Source organism: Leuciscus leuciscus, assembly GCF_965113295.1.
Source record: "Leuciscus leuciscus genome assembly, chromosome: 19".
NCBI lineage: Eukaryota > Metazoa > Chordata > Actinopteri > Cypriniformes > Leuciscidae > Leuciscus > Leuciscus leuciscus.
The window spans coordinates 1,772,078-1,796,363 of NC_138743.1; positions in this window are offsets into that span (position 1 = coordinate 1,772,078).

Consider the following 24,286-nt stretch of genomic DNA (forward strand, 5'->3'; position numbering starts at 1 on the left):
TCGGAAATGCGTGATATAAAGTCAGAATTGCGAGATATAAAGTCAGAATTGCGAGATATAAAGTCGGAATTGCGAGATATAAAGTCAGAATTGCGAGATATAAAGTCAGAATTGTGAGATATAAAGTCAGAATTGTGAGATATAAGTCAGAATTGCGAGATATAAAGTCAGAATTGTGAGATATAAAGTCAGAATTGTGAGATATAAACTCGAAATTGCGAGAAAAGATCTATTATCTTTTTTCAATTATGCCCTCGCAATTATCTTTTGAAATGTTTTATTCTGTGGCGGAAACAATCTTCCACACCAACTCTTCAGTGTGATCAAGAGTAATATAGTGTCATTAGGCTTTCGGAAACACTTCTAATGATTTGTTACAAATGTAAAAAGTGTTTAGTTTTGTTTTCATCCACGTATATGTTCTGCAGCAAACGCATTTCTTTTCCAAAAGAGGAGTGTGTAGATGCAGAGCAGTTTTCAGCGTCTGGCTGCTCGTCTTGTAAATGCTCCCCTCGGAGCGATTCCGGTTCTCTTGCCCTTGTAAAGCAACCTTAATAAAGTTGAACAGTGCTCAGTTTAAGATAGCCAATAACAGGCAAGCCATCAAATCCCTTTTCCTGGAAAGAGCATATCGAGTGGAGTCTAAACCGGAAAATGGGGGTATTGTGGAGTATGTTAAATGCACACAAGTTAAACAATCTCAATGGGTTTTCCTTACATGTCTCGCTCGAGTTAAACTTTCATTATGTAATGTGTGGAAGTGTTTTGACAAGTTGCACTTAATCAGACCGTTAAACATAACGCAGACAATCCAAACATCTCTCAGCGTCTCTAAAAATAGCAATGAGGGTAATGCTCAGGATTAACTAGTTCTCGGTAAGGAAGTCTCCTTCTCTAGCACACCCAGGATACACTCCTGCAGAACTTGTGTGTGAATGAGGAGCTGTGAGTGGAAAGCTTGCGGGTTTGGCCTAGAGGACCGGCGGTAAACCCGTCTGAGCGGACAGGTGTCTTTTGAGGGTACGTCCACGAACGATTAACACTTTGAGCATCGGCTACCAAGAAGACGACGTGCAGACCTAATTTTGTAGCAGGATTTCTGGTGATGACGAAAGGCACAATTCTTTGTGGTTAATTGCATAGAGTTCGCGATTATACCGCGCATTAACCAATCCTTTATAGATTAGCTGAAAGAAGCTTAGTTTTAAAGGTAATGGTCTCTTGTGTCTTAGATGTTGTGTGTTTGATGCAGAATGTTTTATATCGATTGATCTGACACAGGCTTTATTAGAGCACTACTGAAAGAAAAACTGGTGTAGGATTTACTTTGAAACTATTTTCACTCAGAAGTTACTGGTACATTTCACAAATAATTACAAAGAAACGGTAAGTAACGCATTGAGATAAACGTGAAATTGTGATTCCTCGAGAGCCCCTTTAACACTGTTTTCTCAGAAAATGCTCATTTTAAATGATGTTTTATAAACAAAGTTCGGGAGGAGCACGTTCAAATAATCAATCCAATCTACTCGTCATCAAACAATTATGTCTACCCTAATCAGCATGACAAGAAGTATATATATCCACACTGTCAACTCACCTAATATTCCTTGACAGTTTTCCAGCATCCCTCCACCACCCCGACTCCTCACTCTTGGCTTAATCTTTTACAGCCAGGAATACGGGGGGAGTACTCTGGGTTCGGGCCGAATACCGAGCCCGGAGCCCTCTCCTCGGACAGCACGCCAAATACGCATTTATTCTATCTAACTTATTTGTAAGTGTGAACTAGTGAATTGAAAATCAGAAGGTCAGCTATGAGCATCATGCAATGCAGCATTTTCCTCTCTGGTTGTAGAAGTGATTGTGTGAGTACAGATGCATGCGATAGCAGCGAGATGAAAGTGAGCGCTGGTGTTTCCCTGTGGGCATCAAGCCCAACCATGCCATTGGAGTTCCCTCTTGAAAAGCCGCCAAAACGTCAACATTAATGAACAACGTGCTCTCCCACCATCCTCCTCTTACACACACACACACACACACACACACACACGCTCACGCACATTAAGCAATCAGCATCGTGCGTCATGCGAATTTGAAGAGACATGCTGTTTTTTTGTTGTATTTTTGTAGTTATTTTGAAATATTTGCGTAAATGAGAGCGAGTGTGTTGTTTGTGACCCTATTTAAGTCTTATCTCACTCTGATATCAATAAGACATGACCAAGCCAATTGTTATTGTTGTTCGGATTCGTTTAATACTAAATGTGCGTGTGTTGACACAGTTTCAACACAAATTACGAAATGTTTTGAAGGTACATCAAGTTGCGATCTCTGTTCCAAAACTTAGCAAGTTGCTTGTTGATCTGTGTACATGCATTCCTCTCTGGTTTCTTTATTTTCTGAAATGGGGTAAAAGTATTTAACTAATCGATTTTACACCGTACTCCCTCAGTTGACTGATTACATTAGGAATCGCAAACATTTCTTGTGTTACAATTTTACAAGTAAATGTTATGTTTAAATGTGGCATTGTTTAATTAAATTTGCACTCATTTCCAGAGCATTGGATAAAGCCAGGTTTAAAATTCTTGAAAATTTTACAGAATGGATTTTTTTTTTTACTCCAAAAATCAGAACATATTGTCAACAAAAAAAAAAAGAAAAAAGTTTTTAGGAAAAAAATGTTGATAAGGAACTCCCGCACACTATCGTTACTTGCAATCAAAATGAGTATTTATTATCAACGTTTTGGTCACACGACCTTCATCAGGAATAAAATGTTAAAAAACCTTCAGTATGAAGGTATGATGAAAAGTATGAATGAAACTATTAAGTTTGCTGAATGTAATGCTGCTGAATATAGGAGATGTTTGCCAAAATAGCCAAAAAGCACAAAATCTGAAAAACAATGCTTTTTCAGTGTCTCACCTTAAAGGTACAGTTCACCCTAAAATTTAAATTAAGTCATCATTTACTCACCCTGGTGTTGTTCTAATGCAGTATGCCCTTTATTTTCAATTGCTTGAAATATGATTGGAATAACTTCAAAAAAGGAAAATACAGTTTAGTGCAACATGCACGGCACAAGTCTGTCATATAAGCTACATAAAATTATAATGAGAACATTTTACGTTCTCATTGGGACGTGGCTTTTAATGGTGAGACTTTTTTTTTGTAATCAGGCTCTCAAAATGTATATAAAAATTTGGATTTAGATTAATCAGCCAATATATCGGTTAGATGTCCGAAGGCGCATGGGCGTGGTGCCCATAGTCCATAAGATGCGTGAAGCCCGACTCCGCTGGTATGGCCATGTCATCAGAAGTGGCGATGAGACAGTGGTGAAAACGGCTTATAATCTATCACCACCCGGGCGACGACCGCGTGGCCGTCCGAAGAAGCGGTGGCTCGATCGTCTGGCGGAGGATATGCGCGCAGTAAATATCACCACTGATGATGCCCTGGACCGTGCCAAGTGGCGAAAAGCATGCAAACAAGCGGACCCTATACAAATATGGGATACACGCTAGGACAGAGAGAGAGAGCCAATATATCGGTTATCGGCTTTCAAATATAAAGGATTATCGGTTATCGGTATCGGCCAAAATGTTAATATCGGTGCATTTTAGGGTGAACTGTCCCTTTAAGACTTCAGTTGACACTATTTCAGTTACTTTTAGTTAAGTGTAGTTCAACAGCGTCTTCTTTATGTCACTACATTTTACTCTTTTTCTGTCATGCTCCGTTTAGCTTTGTGTCCTCTGTGATTGGCCCCTAAAAGGCTTCTGAAGAACGCTCTGATAAAGCAATAAGTGAATTGAATTGGTGAATTGTTATTATTGTTAAGTTTTTTCCATAGTAAATGCATCAAATTTGAACACATACTTCGACATGTTGGATGTGATCAGTCATTTAGACATCAATAAGCATGTATCAGTTTGCATAAGTCTTGTACATCGGGTCAGTCGGAAAGTGATGGTCATCGTTTTCCGTGAGTCGGCATGACCGCAACGCAGGGTCAAGTCATTACAACAACAGAAACGCCACGTTGTCCCTCAGGTGTCCCGAGTTAAACAGAAGCGAAAGAATTCTGTTTGTCTATGTAAAGCAAAGTCCAGGAGTGCTTTAGTGTGGATGGTGAAAGTTTCAGGAGTCAATCTAGGACAGGCAGGGTCATCGGGGTTCACCGTCAACATGCACTCAAACTCTTCAGCTCATTCAAGAGCCGCAGATAACATCGTGCCTTCTCTCTAAATCATTAAACTGCTGAGTTTTGAATCTTCGGGAATGTGTAAGATTATCTAAGCCGTATATCTTCAAGCCAAAGCACAGCCATTATCAAATGCTCACCCCAAGGCACCTTTCTTACATGCGAAACAGCCCTTTGACAGTCTTTTATCATGCAGTATCTTATTATATTGTCATGAACAGGTGCAGATAAATCTTGTGTTACGGCACCTCGAGTCGAAAATGACTGACAGACATTTAACATAGTATTTCTGGCATCTAACTCCAGGGTCATTCTCAAGAAAACCTTTTTTTTTTCTTTTCTTTTTTTTTCTCAGTTGATTTTAAAAGAAATATATATATTTTTATTTTTATTTTTATTTTTATAATACATTTTCATAAACAATAATACATTTTCAAAATAATACATTTCATAATATGGTGTATTCGCTCACCTCAAAGTGTCTACGTGTTTTAGTACGGTGCTATGCAGTTGCTATGGTGTTTATGTGTTTGTAGTGTGTTGCTATGTAGTTTCTACAGTGTTTTAGGTGTTTTAGTGTGTTGCTATGCGGTTTCTAATGTGTTTTAGGTGTGTTTCTATGCAGTTGCTATGGTGTCTAGGTATTTTAGTGTGTTGCTATGCAGTTTCTAAGGTGTTTTAGGTGTTTCTATGCAGTTGCTATGGTGCCTAGGTGTTTTAGTGCATTGCTATGCAGTTGCTATGGTGTTTATGTGTTTTAGTGTGTTGTTGTGAAGTTTCTACGGTGTTTAGGTGTGTTAGTGTGTTTTTATGCAGTTGCCATGGTGTTTAGGTGTTTTAGAGTGTTGCTATGCAGTTGTTATGGTGTTTAAGTGTTTGTAGTGTGTTGCTATGTAGTTTCTACAGTGTTTTAGTGTGTTGCTATGCAGATTCTAAAGTGTTTAGGTGTATTTATATGCAGATGCTATGGTGTTTAGGTGTTTTAGTGTGTCGCTGCAGTTGCTGAGGTTTAAATGTTTGTAGTGTGTTTCTATGCAGTTTCTAATGTGTTTTAGGTGTGTTTCTATGCATTTGCTATGGTGTTTAGGTGTTTTAGTGTGTTGCTATGCAGTTTCTAATGTGTTTTAGGTGTTTCTATGCAGTTGCTATGGTGCCTAGGTGTTTTAGTGTGTTGCTATGCAGTTGCTATGGTGTCTAGGTGTTTTAGTGTGTTGCTATGCAGTTGCTATGGTGTCTAGGTGTTTTAGTGTGTTGCTATGCAGTTGCTATGGTGTCTAGGTGTTTTAGTGTGTTGCTATGCAGTTGCGATGGTGTTAAAGTGTTTTATTGTGTTGCAATGCAGTTGTTATGGTGTTTTAGGTGTGTTTTTATGTAGTTGCTATGGTGCTTAGGTGTTTTAGTATGTTGCTATGCTGTTGCTATGGTGTTTAGGTGTTTTAGTGTGCTGCTATGCAGTTTCCAAGGTGTTTTAAATGTTTTAGTGTGTTTCTATGCAATTGATATGGTCTTTAGGTGTTTAGGTGTGTGTTTGTGTTTGTGTGTGTGTGTGTGTGTGTGTGTGTGTGTGTGTGTGTGTGTGTGTGTGTGTGTGTGTGTGTGTGTGTGTGTGTGTGTGTGTGTGTGTGTGTGTGTGTGTGTGTGCGTGTGTGTGTGTGTGTGTGTTTCTATGCAGTTGCTATGGTGTTTAGGTGTTTTAGAGAGTGTTTGTGTGTGTGTGTGTGTGTGTGTGTGTGTGTGTGTGTGTGTGTGTGTGTGTGTGTGTGTGTGTGTGTGTGTGTGTGTGTGTGTGTTTGTGTGTGTGTATGTGTGTGTGTGTGTGTGTGTACATGCGTGTGTGTGTGTGTGTGTGTGTGTGTGTGTGTGTGTGTGTGTGTGTGTACATGCGTGTGTGTGTGTGTGCGTGTGTGTGTGTGTGTGTGTGTGTGTGTGTGTGTGTGTGTGTGTGTGTGTGTGTGTGCATGTTTGTTTCTATGAGGTTCTCTGAAGAAGGAACCCAATCCATATCAAGAGATCAGGATATCAATGTAAGTCTGTGAGGGTTTGTTCGAATCACAGTGACATTAACAATGCACAATAGAAACAGTGATGCTTGACTTACCAAAATTCACATGTACACCTTGAATGCTCAACAAATCACTTAAGATAAAAGCATTTTTTTTTTTTTTTTTTTTTTTTTGCATTAACATTACATTTGCCAAGTAAGTAGTAACTCAGACGTTCAAAGGAGAAAGTCGTGACTGACGATTTCTGAACCCCTGTGGCGTCAGAGTGCAATCTAGGACACAGCGTTGCAAAGACGTTACAGTCCCATCAGGGCTCTTTCCTTTTGTGCAGTTGCTTTTTCTTTATTATGCTGTTTACACAGGCAGCGTTCTGGCAGCGGATCCTCCTGCGCTCAGATCTGGTACGCAAAACCCCCATCCTTTCTCTTCAGACGCGCTCGCAACAGGGTTTCTGCTCCACCAGTGGCTGTGAAGCTGTCCTCAGTCAAGGTTGATTACGTAATATCAAAGAGCTGACGCTAGGAACCAAGCAGCGTTTTTATTTTGACACAGAACGACCTAAATTCACCCCGCGCTGCAGAACGAGGCAGTGCAAATCGGGTTATGTAAGGTCAGACAGTCATCTATTAAGAGGTTTCAGGGGTGTAACTTATTTCAAAGTTCCTGGGCCAAAATCCACCACAGTATTTATAGGACGATTTACAACATTTGAAAGGCTGCTTGCTCAAATAAAATTAAATAAAACATCTTGTTGTGCAGTCTCCATCTAAGAGCTTCTTCCTAACAAGAAAACCTAGTTATAATCTTTCTTTAAAGTGGTTGCCAACAATGTTTTCCGGCTGTCATTCATGCACCATTTTTACTCTTTACTCTTTCACCAGCTTTAAGTTACAAATTTGCAAAATTCCCGGGATTACAAGGATCCAAGTCTGATGGCCTCTTCCCCGAAGATCTGGGATTTGCATTTAAATCATTTAGATTAAATTGAGATTAGCTAATCGCATACTAAAGAGATTGATTGAATTTATAGACAGTTAATTAGTGGTGCAAGTTCATAGTTAAGGCCGGTTCACACCAAGAACAATAACTATAACTATATTAGCGTCCACACCAGCAGACAATATCTTTCTGTTTATTATAAGTGCTGCAGTTTTGTCGTCTGTCACTTTAAATGCTCAAGCTCTGAAAGCAGGATGGATTCTGATTGGCTGTCAGTATTTTTACCGTTCATCAGCTGGAAAAAATAACTCTGATTCCAATGATGATGTTTCTCTGTGCCGTTATCATTATAGTTGTGGTGTGGACTAAATTTAGAACAATATATTTATCGTCATTAGCGTGAACGAGCATTTAACCTCTATTACTTTATTACATTTAACCTCTATTACTACACTATAAAAAATATTATTGGAGTATGTTACTATAGAAATACTATTTCAGTTTTTTCTGTTTCAAAATTTCACTTTTAATTCAACGTGTTACCATTTCTTACCGAAATTTGCTAAAGGGTTTTTTTGGGGGGCCGATACAAATTTGAACAAACAACTATTGGCCAATTCCGATATCGATATTTGTCACTTTACTCTCTCACACACACTCACACTCTCACACACACAGCACACACACACACACACACACATTGCTAAGCTACGTAATATGCTATCAGTTTCTGATGCAGAAAAGTTAGTTCATGCATTCATGACCTCGAGACTGGATCACTGTAATGCTTTATTAGCTGGTTGTCCTGCATCCTCAATAAACAAGCTACAGTTAGTCCAAAATGCTGCCGCTAGAGTTCTTACGAGATCAAGAAAATATGATCATATAACACCGATTTTATCATCACTGCATTGGTTACCTATAAAGTTCCGTATTAATTACAAGGTATTGCTACTGACTTATAAAGCCCTAAACGGCTTAGCTCCAGTCTATTTAACGGATCTTCTATCACCCTATAATCCATCGCGCTCTTTAAGATCACTAAATTCAAGGCTTTTGGTCATACCTAGGATATCCAGAACCACCAAAGGAGGGAGAGCATTTTCACATTTGGCTCCAAAACTCTGGAATAGTCTTCCTGATACTGTTCGTTGCTCAGACTCGCTCTCCCAGTTTAAAACTAGATTAAAGTCGCATCTCTTCAGCCAGGCATTCATATAATCCTACAGTTCAAACTACAATCCGGCCTCTAGCTCATAAATGCCAGAGGAGAACTGGCCCCCGACTGAGCCTGGGTTCTCCCAAGGTTTTTTTTTCTCCATTAGGTCACCTGATGGAGTTTTAGGACACCATTAGGTCACCTGATGGAGTTTTAGGACACCATTAGGTCACTTGATGGAGTTTTTCGGTTCCTTGCCACTGTTGCCTTTGGCTTGCTCAGTTGGGGATATTTTGGGGATATTTAATTTAATTTTATCAATCAATAAATTCCTCTTGAAACAAACTTTGTTGTATTATTTTAATTTAATACTGTGAAGCTGCTTTGATACAATCTGTATTGTGAAAAGCGCTATACAAATAAACTTGACTTGACTTGACTTGACTTGACACACACACACACACACACACACACAATGCCTCCGCACTCTGATTTCTCTCAACATGAGGACAGGACAGCTGTCAGTCAAAAAATGGGAAAACAAAGTAACTTGCGTTACTTATTTGAAAAATTAAAGAAAAAAGAAAAAGAAAATTTTTAAAAGTAATGTGTTACTTTACTAGTTACTTGAAAAAGTAATCTGATTATGTAACTCACGTTCCCTTTCAGTCACTCACGTTTGACGTAGTTGTAGGGATCATGCTTAGGGAGCCTGTCGTCTTCGAGTATTGTTAAAACGTTAAATTGGCGTGCGTGAATTGCATTTCGCGCTCCGTGTGCGTGTGTGCAACGGTGACCGTGAGCTACGGAAGTTCTCAACTGCTGTTTTAACAGCATTTAAATAAGAGTGTTTTGTTGACGGCCGGTTTGAGGGCGGAAGTGGTGAGTGCTTCACTGAAAAGTGTTGCCGCGGTGGTTCCCCTGTGTGCTCCGGCACTGGTGACGGGTCCCATTTCCTAAAAGAGCTACACGGGTGCATCACGTGTTTGGAATTACAGCACTCTGAAGCAGCTCTCGTGGATGTCTCATGTTCTCACTGCGGGAACATGACCAATCTCGGTGTTAAGATCGAGACTCGCCTCCGTTAGCGAAGGTGGAGTCCCCACTCCCATGCCCCGCTCTAGTCTTTCTTCTGTGCTACATAGCCAGTTGGGTCTTCAGGTCAACTGGGGAAGAGTAAACTCATCCACGGACTGAGGATCTCTTTTCCGGTTTGGAGGTGGACTCAGTCTACACGTTCCTCAGCAGGAACGTGTCCGGTCGGTGAAGTAAGAAAATGTCCCACTGAAACTTTCAGAGGCTCCTGGGGCATATGGCAGACGCATATAACCGGCTTCCTCCATATGAAGACCACTTCAGCACTGGCTTCATGGCCGAGTCCTGAGGTGGCCGTGGCCGTGGCAGAGCGGCACGCTCCGTGTGTCAAACACCCGGCCTGACGCCAAACTCTCAGCCATGTTCAGACCTTTTGCTTCTCCGGGCCAGACGCTCCTAGAACAAGTGTCTACTAAACACCAGCTGAAGGGCCACGTATAACGGGCATGCAGTTACGGGGGTCTGGGCGAACCTCCCACTACATTGGCATCCATTGCCTCGAGTTGTTAGCAGTTCCCTTGCCTGATGCCTCTGCTCAGTAAGCCTGCACTGCTCGGTACAGCAACCGTTGCTCACACGCTTCCCTCGCATGTCACAACTCGCCCGCCACCTCCTCCTATGGAGTCAGAAGCTTCTGAGGATTCTTCCACTTTAAATTCCAGCCTGCTCAATCGTGCCGCCCATGAGGCCTAACGACAGCCTGTAGCCGAGGAGAGTGGAGACTCCATCCCCAGATGGTTCAGCTGTTTTGGTATCACTTTGGGGCCACACAGTTACATCTGTTTCCTCTCCGAACTCGTGCCCTTCACAGTAGTTTACTCCCTGAAACACAGAGACACTGGCATACAGCTGACCCCGGGGCCTACGCAAAATGCATTTCCCCAGTGAGCCTTCTTGCACAACATTGTGCTAAGTCAGGAAGGAGAAGGAGCAGGTCTCTTAGTTGCCCCTTAATGGCCCAACTGGACCTCGTTCCCCCGAACTTATGCTCCTTTCAAAAGCCCCTTCCTGACCCATTCCTCTGAGACATCTCAGGGACGGGGCACCGTTGGCACCCGCACCAGACCTCTGGAAACTCCAGGTCTCGTTGCGGAGGTTCAGTTATCTACCTCAAAATGACCGTAGATACCATCACTTCTGCGAGAGCTCCCTCTAAAAAGTGAGGCTTGCTAACCACCTGAAGTGGAACCGATTCGTTGTTGGTGTTCTTCCCTCGGAAGACCCCTGAAGGTGTTTTGATCACTTCTGTGCTTCTTTCCTGCAAGATGGGTCAGAGCGTGGGCTGTCTCCCTCCTCCCTCAAAATGTATGTTGCCTTTATATTAACGCATAACATGATGCAGTAGATCTTAAGGAAGTGCGTCTTGATCACCAGGTTCCTGAGGCGAGCAAGGAGACTGAATCTCTATACCTTCTTGGGACTTATCTCTGGTGCTACTGCCCTCTGAGACCTCCCCTTGAGTCACTGCAGGCAGCTGAGTTAAAAATTAAAGAAACAGTTCTCCTGCTTGCTTGCCTCTATCAAGAAGGTAGGGGACCTGCACACGTTTTCGGTCAACGAATCGTGTCTGGAATTCGGGCAGGCCAACTCTCACAAAATCCTGAGACCCGGCCCTGAATACGTGCCCAAGGTTCCTACCTCTCCCTTAAGACGGGACCAGGTGGTGAGTCTACAAGCACTGCCCCGGAGGAGGCAGACCCAGCCCTGGCTTTTCTCTGCTCCTTCCGCCTTGTGGTTACTCAGGACAGAATTCAAAGCCTCAGGACCTCATCCAGCTCTTGTCTGTTACGGAAACCAGCAGAAGGGAAGGCTGTTTCCATGCAGAGGTTGGCCCACTGCATAGTGGTTGTTGCCATCATCTTGGTGTGTTTTTCCCAAGGTGCACCGTGCCCTCCTGGGTAGTGAGCCCCTCCAAAGAGAGACTGTAGCTCCTTCCTGGGTGTTGACACGAGTGCCTCGCTGACAGATTAAGAGTTGTGGGCTGGGTGACACCCGCACATTCGCTAGAAAATAGCCTATGTGTCGAGCCGGATGCTTTCTGTGGGCTCCCTTCACATGAAACCAGCTTCACTGATAGCCCAGTTTGTAGTGTCGGCTTTCTGCGCCATTCCCCTCCTATGGACTGGATACGTGCGCCATTTTCTCCAGTTGAGTTTCCCTTTAGCCGAACCCTGTTGAGTTCCTCCACACCCCTTAACTCACTTAAGCTGGACTGTGACGCTATTTTCTTCTGGAAACAAACTTTGTTGCAAATACTTTATTTTCCTGTTATCTCTGTAAAGCTGCTTTGAAACAATCTGTGTTGTAAAAAGCGCTGGATAAATAAATGTGACTTGACTTGTTTCAGAGTGAAGCGCAGCACTGTGTTCATATACACACGATTGGTTCATGATCTGCCGGTGTTTGCAGCGTCTCAGAGCGTCTCAATTCACAGTAAATGCTGCTGAGTTTGAGTCCCTTTAATGTGCATTTGTGAACGTAACATGCGCCAACTATCTTCCCATACTTGTGATGAGAAGTGCTTTTCAACAGAAGAGAAGCTTTGAGGATCCCTGCGGGTGTCAGTCAAAAGAAAAGTTTGATGGTTTTAAAGAAAATTAAGATATCCATATACATAAGTTTGTATTAAACTAGTGCTGGGCAACGATTAATCGCATCCAAAATAAAAGTTTGTGTTTACATAATGTGTGTGTATAATTATTTTGTATATATAAATACACACACATGCATGTATATATTTCAGAATTTGTATTTATTTATATATTTATACATAATTTATATTATATATAAATATAAATATTTTATATATAAACAACATTTTATTCTTAAATATATACATACATGTGTGTATTTATATATACAAAATAATTATACAAAGTACACACACATATATTATGTAAACACAAACTTTTATTTTGGATGCGATTAATCAAGGTTAATCGTTGCCCAGCACTAATTAAAACTGTATCATGTCATATTCTAATAGCATTTCTTTAGTAAAGATAATTTTACCTCACCGCATATGTTCAATGTGTACTAAGAATATGAAAACTTGTGAAATAGCCCTGAAAATGAGCCTTTTTCTTAATAATATTATGCTTTTCATCTCATGCTCAAGTAGGTCAAAGGTGGCCCTCATTGTAAATAGAAATGTAAATGTAAAATACTGCACAGTAAATTGCACTGTTAAAGTCTTGTTGTGGAAAATATCCCGACAGAACTTGGAAAGGCCCCAAATGAAATATGTGCAAGCAGTTTAATTCAATGCCATTTTGGCATCCATGCGTACATTTGGCATATATGCCCTCGCAGACTCTCCAGGACACGCTTTGTTGTGAAAAATATTTATTGTTTTGTACTGTGTGTCATCTATTGAAATTTATGGGGCCTGAATTTCCCAATGCTTTCACAAGACCAGACCCAGTATGGCTGGATCCCAAGATCACGGCGGGACCCTTAATTGCATCTCTCTTTTTGACTGATTTCCCAGAGCTTCCCAGTGTTTTACGACTTTGCTCCCTCTTTCTAGGGATGGAGCACATGTTTTGCCAGCGCTGCGCCACATATGCTCTCTGCTCCTCTGTGCTGATAGTATTTCATTGCTTTGTGGATGCATCAGAGGAAGGCATCTTGGTAGTTTGTTTGCATATTTCATATTCTGTTACATTTTTCAATGTTCAATTATAATAGCTTTGATAGCTCTTTTGTAATGTGATTTAGCTTTATGAAATGCTGCTGTGCTCTTCAAAACTTGACCAACAAGACTGATGGCTTCTTCTGGGAACTGCGTGCAGTTTTCATTGGAGATGGGAGTGTAATTTAACCCGGAGCAAAAGAGCTGCTCGACTCTGGATACATTGAGAATCACAATTTTTGTTTAAAAGAGAGATCAGGATTCTCCCACGATTCTGAGTAGACAACTGAACAAAATTACATGTAATTAACTAGAGATTCGGACAAAATGTTAATTGCTGCTGTCGATTTATAAAAAAAAAAAAAAAAAAAGTTTGAGTGAATGATTCAATGACTCTCTCATAAAGAGTTCACTTGTTTCATTACTGGATGAATCAGTGTTTTTGAACGATTCTCTTGAGTGAATGATTCAATCATAAAGACTTCACTTGTTTCATTACAGGATGAATCAGTGTTTTTGAACGAATCTCTTGAGTGAATGATTCAATGACTCACTCATAAACACTTCACTTGTTTCATAACTGGATGAATCAGTGTTTTTGAATGAATCTCTTGAATGAATGATTCAATGACTCACTCATTAGAACTTCACTTGTTTCATTACTAAATGAATCAGTGTTTTTGAGCGAATCTCTTGAGTGAATGATTCAATGACAAACACATTTTTAGCAGTCTCTTGTCGCCACCTACTGGTGTAACGATGTAATGATACAATCTTTATTTGAAGCGTCAAGTTACTTTCAAAGGTGATTTACTCTATTTTGATCTCTACTGTAGACATCAGTGTTTATATCCGAACTATAAACTTTTATCCAAGTACTTCTGTGATAATATTAATTATTGTAAGACAGAAATAATGATACTGTGTGGTTGAAAAGACTGTTTGTGAAGCTGTTTCATATCTATACATGACAACGGCTCTCTCTGGATCAGAACACAGATCTGAATGTTCACTGTGATCGTATTTGTCAAAGCTTTAATAGACAGAATCGAATCACGGTCATTTAGGAATAAGATCATGTGGGTGTTTGAATTTGAGATATTGTAATGATTAATCGTGCAGCTCTAGTGTCCAGCAATTCATTTATCTGTGCAATTTTTAAATTGTTGGTCTATGTACACATTTGTCCCATGCAGATTTGTTTTCATTGAAAATAAGCACTGCATTTAAAAGATGCTTAAATATAAATTTAGTTTTGGTTTTGACGCACAGACTGCATTGAATCAATCCAGGTTTTAAATCAGTTGACCAATCAGATTTATGAATGTTTTACATTTGGATGCACTTAATCTAGCTGTTTTGTCTCCAGGATGCATCGCTTGTGAACGCTCCCATAAGGCCTGAAACATACAAGTATGCAAACGCAGACTTGAAAGGATTGGTCAATGCACGTGCATTTCTCGCAAAGCATTATGAATGGAGTGCTGATGTATTTTAGAAACAGAATAACATGCAAAAACCAAGCATGAGAGTGTTTGACACACTTGTGTAGAGTTGCACGTGTGGCTGTGCAAAGCAAAGCAAAGCTGGAGTAGAAAAGGAGCGCTTTGCCCAAACATTACACGCATTTTATTAGAGAGAACAGAAAGCATTTCAACACATAAGGATTAATATCTAGACTGACGTACGTCAGAGGTCTTAAATATTACCATGTGTGCCGTCTTGCAGCTTTGTTTGTGTTGCCCTACAAACAATTGTGTGCACTGGTGTGCATTCTTGTTTTTTTGACGCTGGTGTCATTAATTTGGACCTCACCAGACGCTTCAGATGAAATCTTGTTAAAAGCCCTATCAACATTTTCCCCTCTTTTATTTTGAAAAGCGTGTTCCAGAGACGGCTCGGCAGTGAAGTGAGGACACGCTGTTGATAGATCTCAGCTCTGGGTGGCGTGTTTCAAATTTGTGCATGTCATTACCCATTTTCACAATGTGTTTTTATAATGTTCTCCTTGTGTTTTGAAGACTGATTGATTGCCTCAGGGATAGAAGCTTTTTTAAGGATCAGGCGCATCTTTTGTAGTATTAGAGAGCTTGACTTGTCTATTACTGTGCGACTCTTAGGCCTCTTAAATGTTAATTTTTTTTTTTCAGCACGCAGTTTAACCCTAGATTCTGTAGATGTTTGGCAATGAAACTTTCAAGTGCAAGAACTCGTCTTCACCAGCGTCTGTGAAACCGCAGACTAAGGGAGAAAGATATAAAACATCAAAGTAGACAGATATCGTTTGGTTCTTAAGTTATTCCTGCAGTAAATATGAGCTGGAATAATGATAGTAATAAATAATCTGCAGGCCCATAATTTCTCGGTTCAGTGCAAATTCCTGCACTCACTTTAAAGCAGGGTGGGATGTAAGACAAGAATAACTTTTATGATTGACACTTTGTTTTTGAACTGTAAAGGTTTGTAAATCTGTTATTCATATGCATCTCAACACATTTGTTAACTGCCCCAAGCTTTACTCCGAAAAGCTTATCGTAACCGGCGCATGTGCTGAACTTCATTGCAAAACTCAATCTGCATTCAGATTTGTAAGTTCTCTCAACTATTCCTAAAAATATAGTAGCACTACACTATCTTGTTTTGAGAATTTTAAGTTATCATATGTGAAGTGAACGTCTCGGTTACGTATGTAACCCTAGTTCCCTGAATAGGGAACTCGAGCTGCGTCAAACGCTGTGGGAACGCCCCTGCGTGAGTGCGTCATGAAGCACGTATGGAATCAGTCCAATGGCGAGACGGAACGTCATAGGCGGGTGACGTCATCGACCAGGAAACTATAAAGCACCCCAAAATCACAAATGCGACAGCTTCTGATAGGCCTGAAGCAAGTAGATCACGGGCATGCCGGGAGTATGGCAGAACGACGCAGCGTCACGTTCCCTATTCTGGAAACTAGGGTTACATACGTAACCGAGACGTTCCCTTTCAAGGGAACTCGAGCTGCGTCAAACGCTGTGGGAACGCTAATACCCACGTCGCCATAGGAGCAAGTGTCCGTAGTGTGAAGTCAGAGTGCACAAGCAGACGAAAGCACCTGCGCCCCAGGGGTGGAGCTGAAGTCCAGGTTATAGAACCTGACAAAAGTACGCGGTGAGGACCAGCCTGCCTGTCATCATGAAGAGACACTCCTGATAAGAGAGCTTTAGAAGCAGCCATACTCCTAGTAGAATGAGCTCGCACAGCCAAAGGTGAAGGCTGACCAGCCGACTCGTAAGCAAGTGAGATGGCCTCAACCACCCACTTGCTCATCCTCTGTTTAGATGCCGGACACCCCTTCTTGGGTGGTCCAAAACAAACGAACAATTGTTCCGATTTCCTCCACAGGGCAGCTCTGTGTACATAAGCATCTAGAGCCCTAACTGGGCAGAGTAAGTTAAGTTTCTCCTGATCTGATGACACAAAAGCCTGTAACAGAAAGATTTAACCAAAGATGTCTCTCTGCGGCCACCAGGGCTGCCATAGAACGGCCCATTAATTTGGCCGACTCCTTGGTGGCACGCAGAGATAAATCAGCAGCCTGACGTAATTCGCGAATCACGTCAGTACTGACCGCCTCACTCTCACTCACATCCTTTAATAAATCGGCCTGATACGCCTGCAGGATAGACATGGTATGCAGGCATGCTGTGGCCTGACCTGCCGCCGAATAAGCTTTGCCCACCAAAGCCGATGTTTTTCTTAGGGGCTTGGGGGGCAAAGTCGGTGCCTTCAAAGACGATGGCGATTCAGCAGAAAGATGACTAGCTAACGCTTCTTCAGCCTTAGGCATCGCCCCATAACCATATAACTTAGCCCCCGCAATATTCGAATATGTGGAAGTTTGAGGGCTAAAAATACGGTACGAAACCGGATTCTTCCACGACTTCGACACCTCGGTGTGGAGGTCGGGAAAAAACGGTAGGCACCGACGTGGAGGTAGGACACGGGAGGGCAGAAATCTTTCATCTAATTTACTTTTAGCAACAGACTCCTGCCTAACAGCTGGCCACTCAATGCTTAATTTAGAAACAGCACGAGTAAGCACCTCCATAAGCTCCTCATGTTCAGGGGAATGAGGTGACGAGTCCTCAGTATCCGCTGTGTCAATACTGACAACATCCAGCTCCTCAGAACTGGATAGTTGCAGTATTGGTGCCTCAGCCTGATCGGAAGAAACCGCAGCGCGTGCTTCCAGACCCTGAACTGAGGCACTGGAACTGGCAGGTAAAGGCTGAGATAGGGCAGAGCCCTTCTCAAACCCCGCTGACAGATCCATTTGCGATCCCCACGACAAGCGCCGCCGTTCTGCCTCGGCAGAAGCGGGACCCGAGCCGCGGGGAGCGCGAACCGAACCACTTTCTTCAAAAAGTGATCGGCGGGAGCGGAGTGTTCTTAGAGGGAAACGCTCGCAATGCTCACAGTCAGCCCCCTCGAGAGCTGACTGGGCATGCTGTACTCCCAAACAAACAACACATAGATCGTGTGTATCCCCACCCATGAGGAAACGAGTACGGGGGGAACACACTTTCTATACTGCTGTTCGCTCGCCATTATAATATATATATATATATATTAGGGCTGGGAATCGATTAAAAAAAATTAACTAATTAATTGCACAATTTCTGTAATTAATTGCAATTAATTGCGCTTCCCCCAAGCTTGTAATCATCAATATTTAAACTTAGAATCACCTAATTAAACAACACAGGAAAAAAAGGGAACAGAAAATAGCCCTATATTAAAATATTAAACATCAATATATCAATATATTATTCTTTTTCAATAATCAATCAACATAATCAATTTAACAGATTATTATTATTATTATTATTTTATTAATTATTAAAACAAAATATAGTCCTACAAAGCTATTATTACCAGAGCATGTGATCAGAGCAGGTCATTTTACCATTGTTGCCCAGCATGGCTATACCAGCTCAGCAAACAGAAGTCAACAGAGAAATTTCACGTTACTTGAGTGGACTTTACTTTTCCAGTGCTTAGTACATGATTGAAGCCTTTGGGCCGTTAACGACAGAGCCGCCGACACACACACACACACACACGCGGAACGGAGAGCTCGCCGCTGCTGGGCCATTAACGACAGAGCGAGCCGACACACACACACACACACACGCACACGCACGCGCGCGCGCGGAGCACAGAGCGCAGAGCGCGCCGACCGACCGACACACACACACACACACACACTCACGCGCGCGTGCGCGCGGAGCACAGAGCGCGACGCACATACCGAGCGGAAAAGACCCGCTCATGAAAGCTGCCCGAGAATGAAACCTGACCGCCGAACATGGAGGGGCGGGACGGCATATTTCGGCCTTATTAATAGCAGACGCAACAGGAAATCATTAAAACGAGGCAAAAAAAAAAAGTGCTGCGTCAATTGCGTTATTTTTTTTTAACGCGTTAAACATTTCAAATTAATCGCAAAGATTAACGCGTTAATTCCCCCAGCCCTAATATATATATATATATATATATATATGTTTTTTTTTTTTTTTTGTAGTGAAAACTCCTGCCTAGTAGACACTAAATGACAGACAAAAAACACTTGGACAATATTCACACACAGAGCTCTTGCTGAAGGCACAGAAGCTGTCGCATTTGTGATTTTGGGGTGCTTTATAGTTTCCTGGTCGATGACGTCACCCGCCTATGACGTTCCGTCTCGCCATTGGAATGATTCCATACGTGCTTCATGACGCACTCACGCAGGGGCGTTCCCACAGCGTTTGACGCAGCTCGAGTTCCCTTGAAAGGGAATTATGCTATCTTGTTTTTGCAGGCGCATAAACCTTACAAACAGGGCGTAATACTAACTTTTTGCCACACCTGCCAATGGCCGGTGAATTAAGAAAATGTACTGGCCAAAATTATTTTTCACCAGCCATAACACAAAAGCAGGCAATTATGACACCAACACTTTAGATACTAGTGGAAATTCACAATCCTCTATTCCAATTTGACACTACAGCTAAAACTATAGCTTAACTAATATGAATTGTATAGCCTAGATTTTTAAAGACACGTAAACGGTGTGTAGTAAAATAAGAAAAAAAACATCAAATGAAAAGAAAAGCACAAATAAATATAATACACAGTAATAAAATAAACAGTGCTCTTCAGGCAATTTTTGTGTTATTTTTTTCAGTGTTTGTGTAGTTTTTGTGTTACCCAGATCCTGGGTCAGACGTAACAACCCAGTGTTTGAGTAGTTTTTGTGTTACCCAGATCCTGGGTCAAATGTTACAACCCAGTGTTTGAGTAGTTTTTGTGTTACCCAGATGCTGAGTCAAATGTAACAACCCAGTGTTTGAGTAGTTTTTTTTGTGTTACCCAGATCCTGAGTCAGACATAACAACCCAATGTTTGAGTAGTATTTTGTGTTACCCAGATCCTGGGTCAGACGTAACAACCCAATGTTTGTGTAGTTTGTTTGTGTTACCCAGATCCTGGGTCAGACGTAACAACCCAGTGTTTGAGTAGTTTTTGTGTTACCCAGATCCTGGGTCAAATGTAACAACCCAGAGTTTGAGTAGTTTTTGTGTTACCCAGATCCTGAGTCAGACATAACAACCCAATGTTTGAGTAGTTTTTTGTGTTACCCAGCTCCTGGATCAGACGTAACAACCCAGTGTTTGAGTAGTTTTTTTGTGTTACCCAGCTCCTGTGTCAAATGTAACAACCCAGTGTTTGAGTAGTTTTTGTGTTACCCAGATCCTGAGTCAGACGTAACAACCCAATGTTTGAGTAGTATTTTGTGTTACCCAGCTCCTGGGTCAGACGTAACAACCCAATGTTTGTGTAGTTTTTTTGTGTTACCCAGATCCTGGGTCAGACGTAACAACCCATTGTTTGATTAGTTTTTGTGTTACCCAGATCCTGGGTCAAATGTAACAACCCAGTGTTTGTGTAGTTTTTGTGTTACCCAGATCCTGGGTCAGACGTAACAACCCAGTGTTTGAGTAGTTTTTTGTGTTACCCAGCTCCTGGGTCAAATGTAACAACCCAGTGTTTGAGTAGTTCCCTTTCGTTGTCACTCCGAGTTACGTCGGATGACGACGAATGGGGTTTCGCTTAGAAAGCCTGTCATCTTCGAGTATATAAAACGAGCCAATGGCAATGAAATGCCATGGGTCTGCGGAATTTGCATAGCGTAAGTCCGCCCCACCCTGGGGGTATATAAGGAAGTACGCTGGCAACATGCAGATATGTTTTCGCTTCGGAGCCAAGAGTTTTCTTCACTCCTACAAGCTATTCTGTATCATCTTCACTCTACGAGACGAGCGGCTCTTCAGTGTGTTGGTGTGACAGCGTGTTCCAGCGAGATCGCATTGCCTGCTGCTGATCTGTGCAGTGATCTGCCGACAGTGTGTGTGTTTCTCCCTTGGCGCTTCAGCACTCTGCTGAGCTTTTCCTCTCTCTAAAAGAGCTGCACGCGGCAAGTCTTTTTCAAGACGGCTCGCCCGTGTATTTACTGGATGTGGGCGCGTGATTCATCTGCCTAACGGTCACGAGCGCTGTTTCGCGTGTTGGGCTGATTCACGCTCGGCAGCGCTCGTGGGTGAGTCACGTTTTCTCTGCGGGAACGTGACCATCGCGATGTTTATAGATCGAGACTCAATGATCCCCGTGTGGGTAGAGTCCCCTCTGCCACACCCCAATCTATCTCTTCCTCGAGAGGGGATACTTTGGCTGGTGGCCAGGGTGATCTGAGGGTTACAGTGTGGCATAATACCGACGAGCATTCCTCGGGCCACGCCCCCCTCCACATCGCAAACCGTGGGGCTTCCGTGTGTACCTGGTTCTTCTTAGGGACCCAGTGTTTTCATTCGGGGCTCCAGCAGGTGGTGTCATGTCACTCACAGCATCACAAGGCGGGCTTGATTCCTCTGGAAATGAGGATTCGACTGCGTTGCCTCCCTCTGGAGTGTCAGCGTTAGTCGAGTCAGATCCAGAGCTGATGGCCATGCTTTCCCGGGCAGCTGAAAGCATCGGCTGGAGTGGCGCCGCCCTCCCCCTGAGCGCTGTAGGCTTCCCGGATGTGCATCAGGACGCTTCCGGCCCGCGGGAGTCCACGTGACTTTTCGCGGCCCGCGGGCGTCCTCCGCCTTCGCTGCACTCGATCGCGTGGCGATCATGGGCTGTATGTTCTCTGTCACTATCGTGGCACAGGCATGCAGTGCTGTGTGTCGCCTTCGCCTTCGAGGCAGTGCTGACTCGGGAGTTCTGTCGGAACCGGCCGCAGTGGAACGCTAGTCCTTCCCTGGCCAACACTGACAGAACGCGGAAACTCGACCACGCCCCCTTGCTGGGACGCTATGCCTCCCATGCCCGGCTTGGTCGTTCCGCCGCGCACACTACTGACCTCGCTCTCGGGCGACATCGGTACCTGCGTGATCCTGGGTCAGGTGGTGTCCACTAGAGTGGTCCAGACATGGGCTCAGCCAGGTTGATGTGAGGGGGTCTGAGAATTCATTTTCTCAGCTCCCTCATGTCCCAGGCTGGGCTCCTCGGCGGTGTGGTTGAGGACTGTACCCTACAGTTTTTGACCCCCCCCAGAAGCAGACTGAGGCCTTCTGCACCGACGGTCATCCGTCCGTGCGGTCTCCTTAGTCTGCTTCCCGCCGAGGCCACCTCCATGCGGCTCCTCCCCTCGGGGCTTCACTGGCCCTGAGCAGGAGGAGGTCGCAGGAGGGCGGCGCTGCCCGTCTCCGCCCCTTAGACTGCCACGCCAGCCTAAGCAGCACTCTTGAGACGGGCAGCTTAGTCGGCGGTGTGGTTGAGGACTGCGCCCAACAGTCTTCAATTACTCCAGAAGCGGACGCAGGCTTCTGCACTGACGGTCATCCGTCCGTGTGGTCTCCTTAGTCTGCTTCCCGCCGACGCCGCTTCCATGCGGCTCCTCCCCTCGACCCTTCCCGGCCCGAGCACGAGGAGGTCGCTGGAGGCTGGCACCGCCTGTCCTTGCCCTTAGCCGGCTAACACCTGGCTAAGCAGCACTCCTGAGACAGGTAGCCTGGAGTTAGGGCTCAGTTCTTTCAGGAGCTGGTAGCAGGACCACTCCTTCCCCCGGTGAGGGCTGGGTGAGAATCTCATTCAAAAGAACTGATGCTCTTTCTCTGAGCCCCAAGAGGCTATGGATGACAGCATGCGCCGCCCACGGGCCACGCTCCTCTCATCCCCCTCTGTCGCCAGACCCCTGCCAGAGCACGCCCCCGTGGGACGCTGGTCCTCCCCTGGCCTCCTCTGGCAGGACGCGGCTAATGACCGTGCCCCCGCACAGGGCCGCTATGCCACCCTTGCCTGGGCCGGTCATTCCGCCTCGCTGCACCTCTGACGGTATGTCTGTGGTTCGCTGGCGCAGTTTCTGGAGGCCTGGCTAGAGCCTCCCAGACTGTTCCGCCGGATCGCTAGAACCATCAGGCTCGGCTACGCGATTCAGTTCGCGCGGTCTCCTCCCTGCTTCAGGGGAGTCCGCTTCACTATGGTCGGTGGCAATGCCCCTGTCATGAGAGCGGAGGTCGCCACCCTACTGGCGAAGGGTGCGATCGAGATTGTCCCTCCAGCCGAAATGAGGTCCGGCTTCTACAGCCCTTACTTCATTGTACCGAAGAAAACCGGTGGGTTACGACCAATCCTGGACCTGCGCGTCTTGAACCGAGGATGCCGTTCAAGATGCTCACGGCCAAACGCATTTTCGAATGCGTGCGGCCGCAGGGTTGGTTTGCAGCGATCGACCTGAAGGACGCCTACTTCCATGTCTCCATTCTTCCTCGACACAGACCGTTCTTTCGGTTTGCTTTCGAGGAGCAGACATACCAGTACGCGATTCTCCCTTTCGGGCTAGCCCTGTCTCCTCGCTTCTTTACGAAGGTCGTTGAGGCAGCCCTTGTTCCCTTTCGGGAACACGGGGTTCGCATCCTGAACTATCTCGACGACTGGCTGATCTAGCTCACTCTCGAGACCAGGTTTGCGAACACAGGGACCTAGTGCTCCGGCACCTAGCTCGTCTGGGCCTTCGGGTCAACTGGGAGAAGAGCAAACTCTGCCCCGTGCAGAGGATCTCTTTTCTCGGTATGGATATCGACTCGGTCGCCATGTGCGCGCAGCTTACGAGCGAGCGCGCGCGCGCAGTCACTGCTGACTTGCCTTCGTCAATTCGAGGGCAAGAGTGCGGTCCCACTGAAACTCTTTCAGAGGCTCCTGGGGCATATGGCATCCGCAGCCGCAGTAACGCCGCTCGGATTGCTTCATATGAGACCGCTTCAGCTTTGGCTTCGCGATCGAGTCCCGAGGTGGGCATGGCAACACGGCACGCTCCGAGTCCCAGTGACTCCGGCCTGCCGTCAGACCTTCACCCCGTGGTCGAACCTCAGTTTTCTACGGGCCGGAGTGCCCTTAGAATGAGCTTCCAGGCATGTTGTTGTATCAACGGATGCCTCCACCACGGGCTGGGGCGCCATGTGCAATGGACATGCTGCCGCGGGCTCCTGGACAGGTCCCCAACGCCTTTGGCATGTCAATTGCCTCGAGTTGCTGGCTGTACGCCTTGCCCTGCACCGCTTCCGGGCGTTGCTCAGGGGTCTACACGTAATAGTCCGATCAGACAATACTGCCAGGTGGTCTACGCTCCCGCCGTATGTTGCAACTCGCCCGCCACCTCCTCATATGGAGTCAGAAGCATCTGAGGTCGCTTCGAGCCATTTATATCCCGGGAGAGCTGAACCGTGCGGCCGACGAGCTGTCTCGGCTTCGGCCTCTCGCTGGAGAATGGAGACTCCATCCCCAGTCGGTCCAGCTGATTTGGGATCAGTTCGGGGACGCTCAGATAGATCTGTTTGCCTCCCACGACTCGTCCCATTGCGACCTGTTTTATTCCCTGACCGAGGGCACGCTCGGCACGGATGCACTGGCGCACAGCTGGCCGCGGGGCCTATGCAAGTATGCGTTTTCCCCAGTGAGCCTTCTTGCGCAGACTTTGCGCAAGATCAGGGAGGACGAGGAGCAGGTGATATTGGTTGCCCCGTATTGGCCCAACCGCACCTGGTTCCCAGAACTAGTACTCCTCGCGACAGCACCTCGCTGGCCTATTCCTCTGAGGAAGGACCTGCTTTCTCAGGGACGGGGCACCCTGTGGCACCCTCATCCCGATCTTTGGAACCTCCACGTGTGGCTCCTGG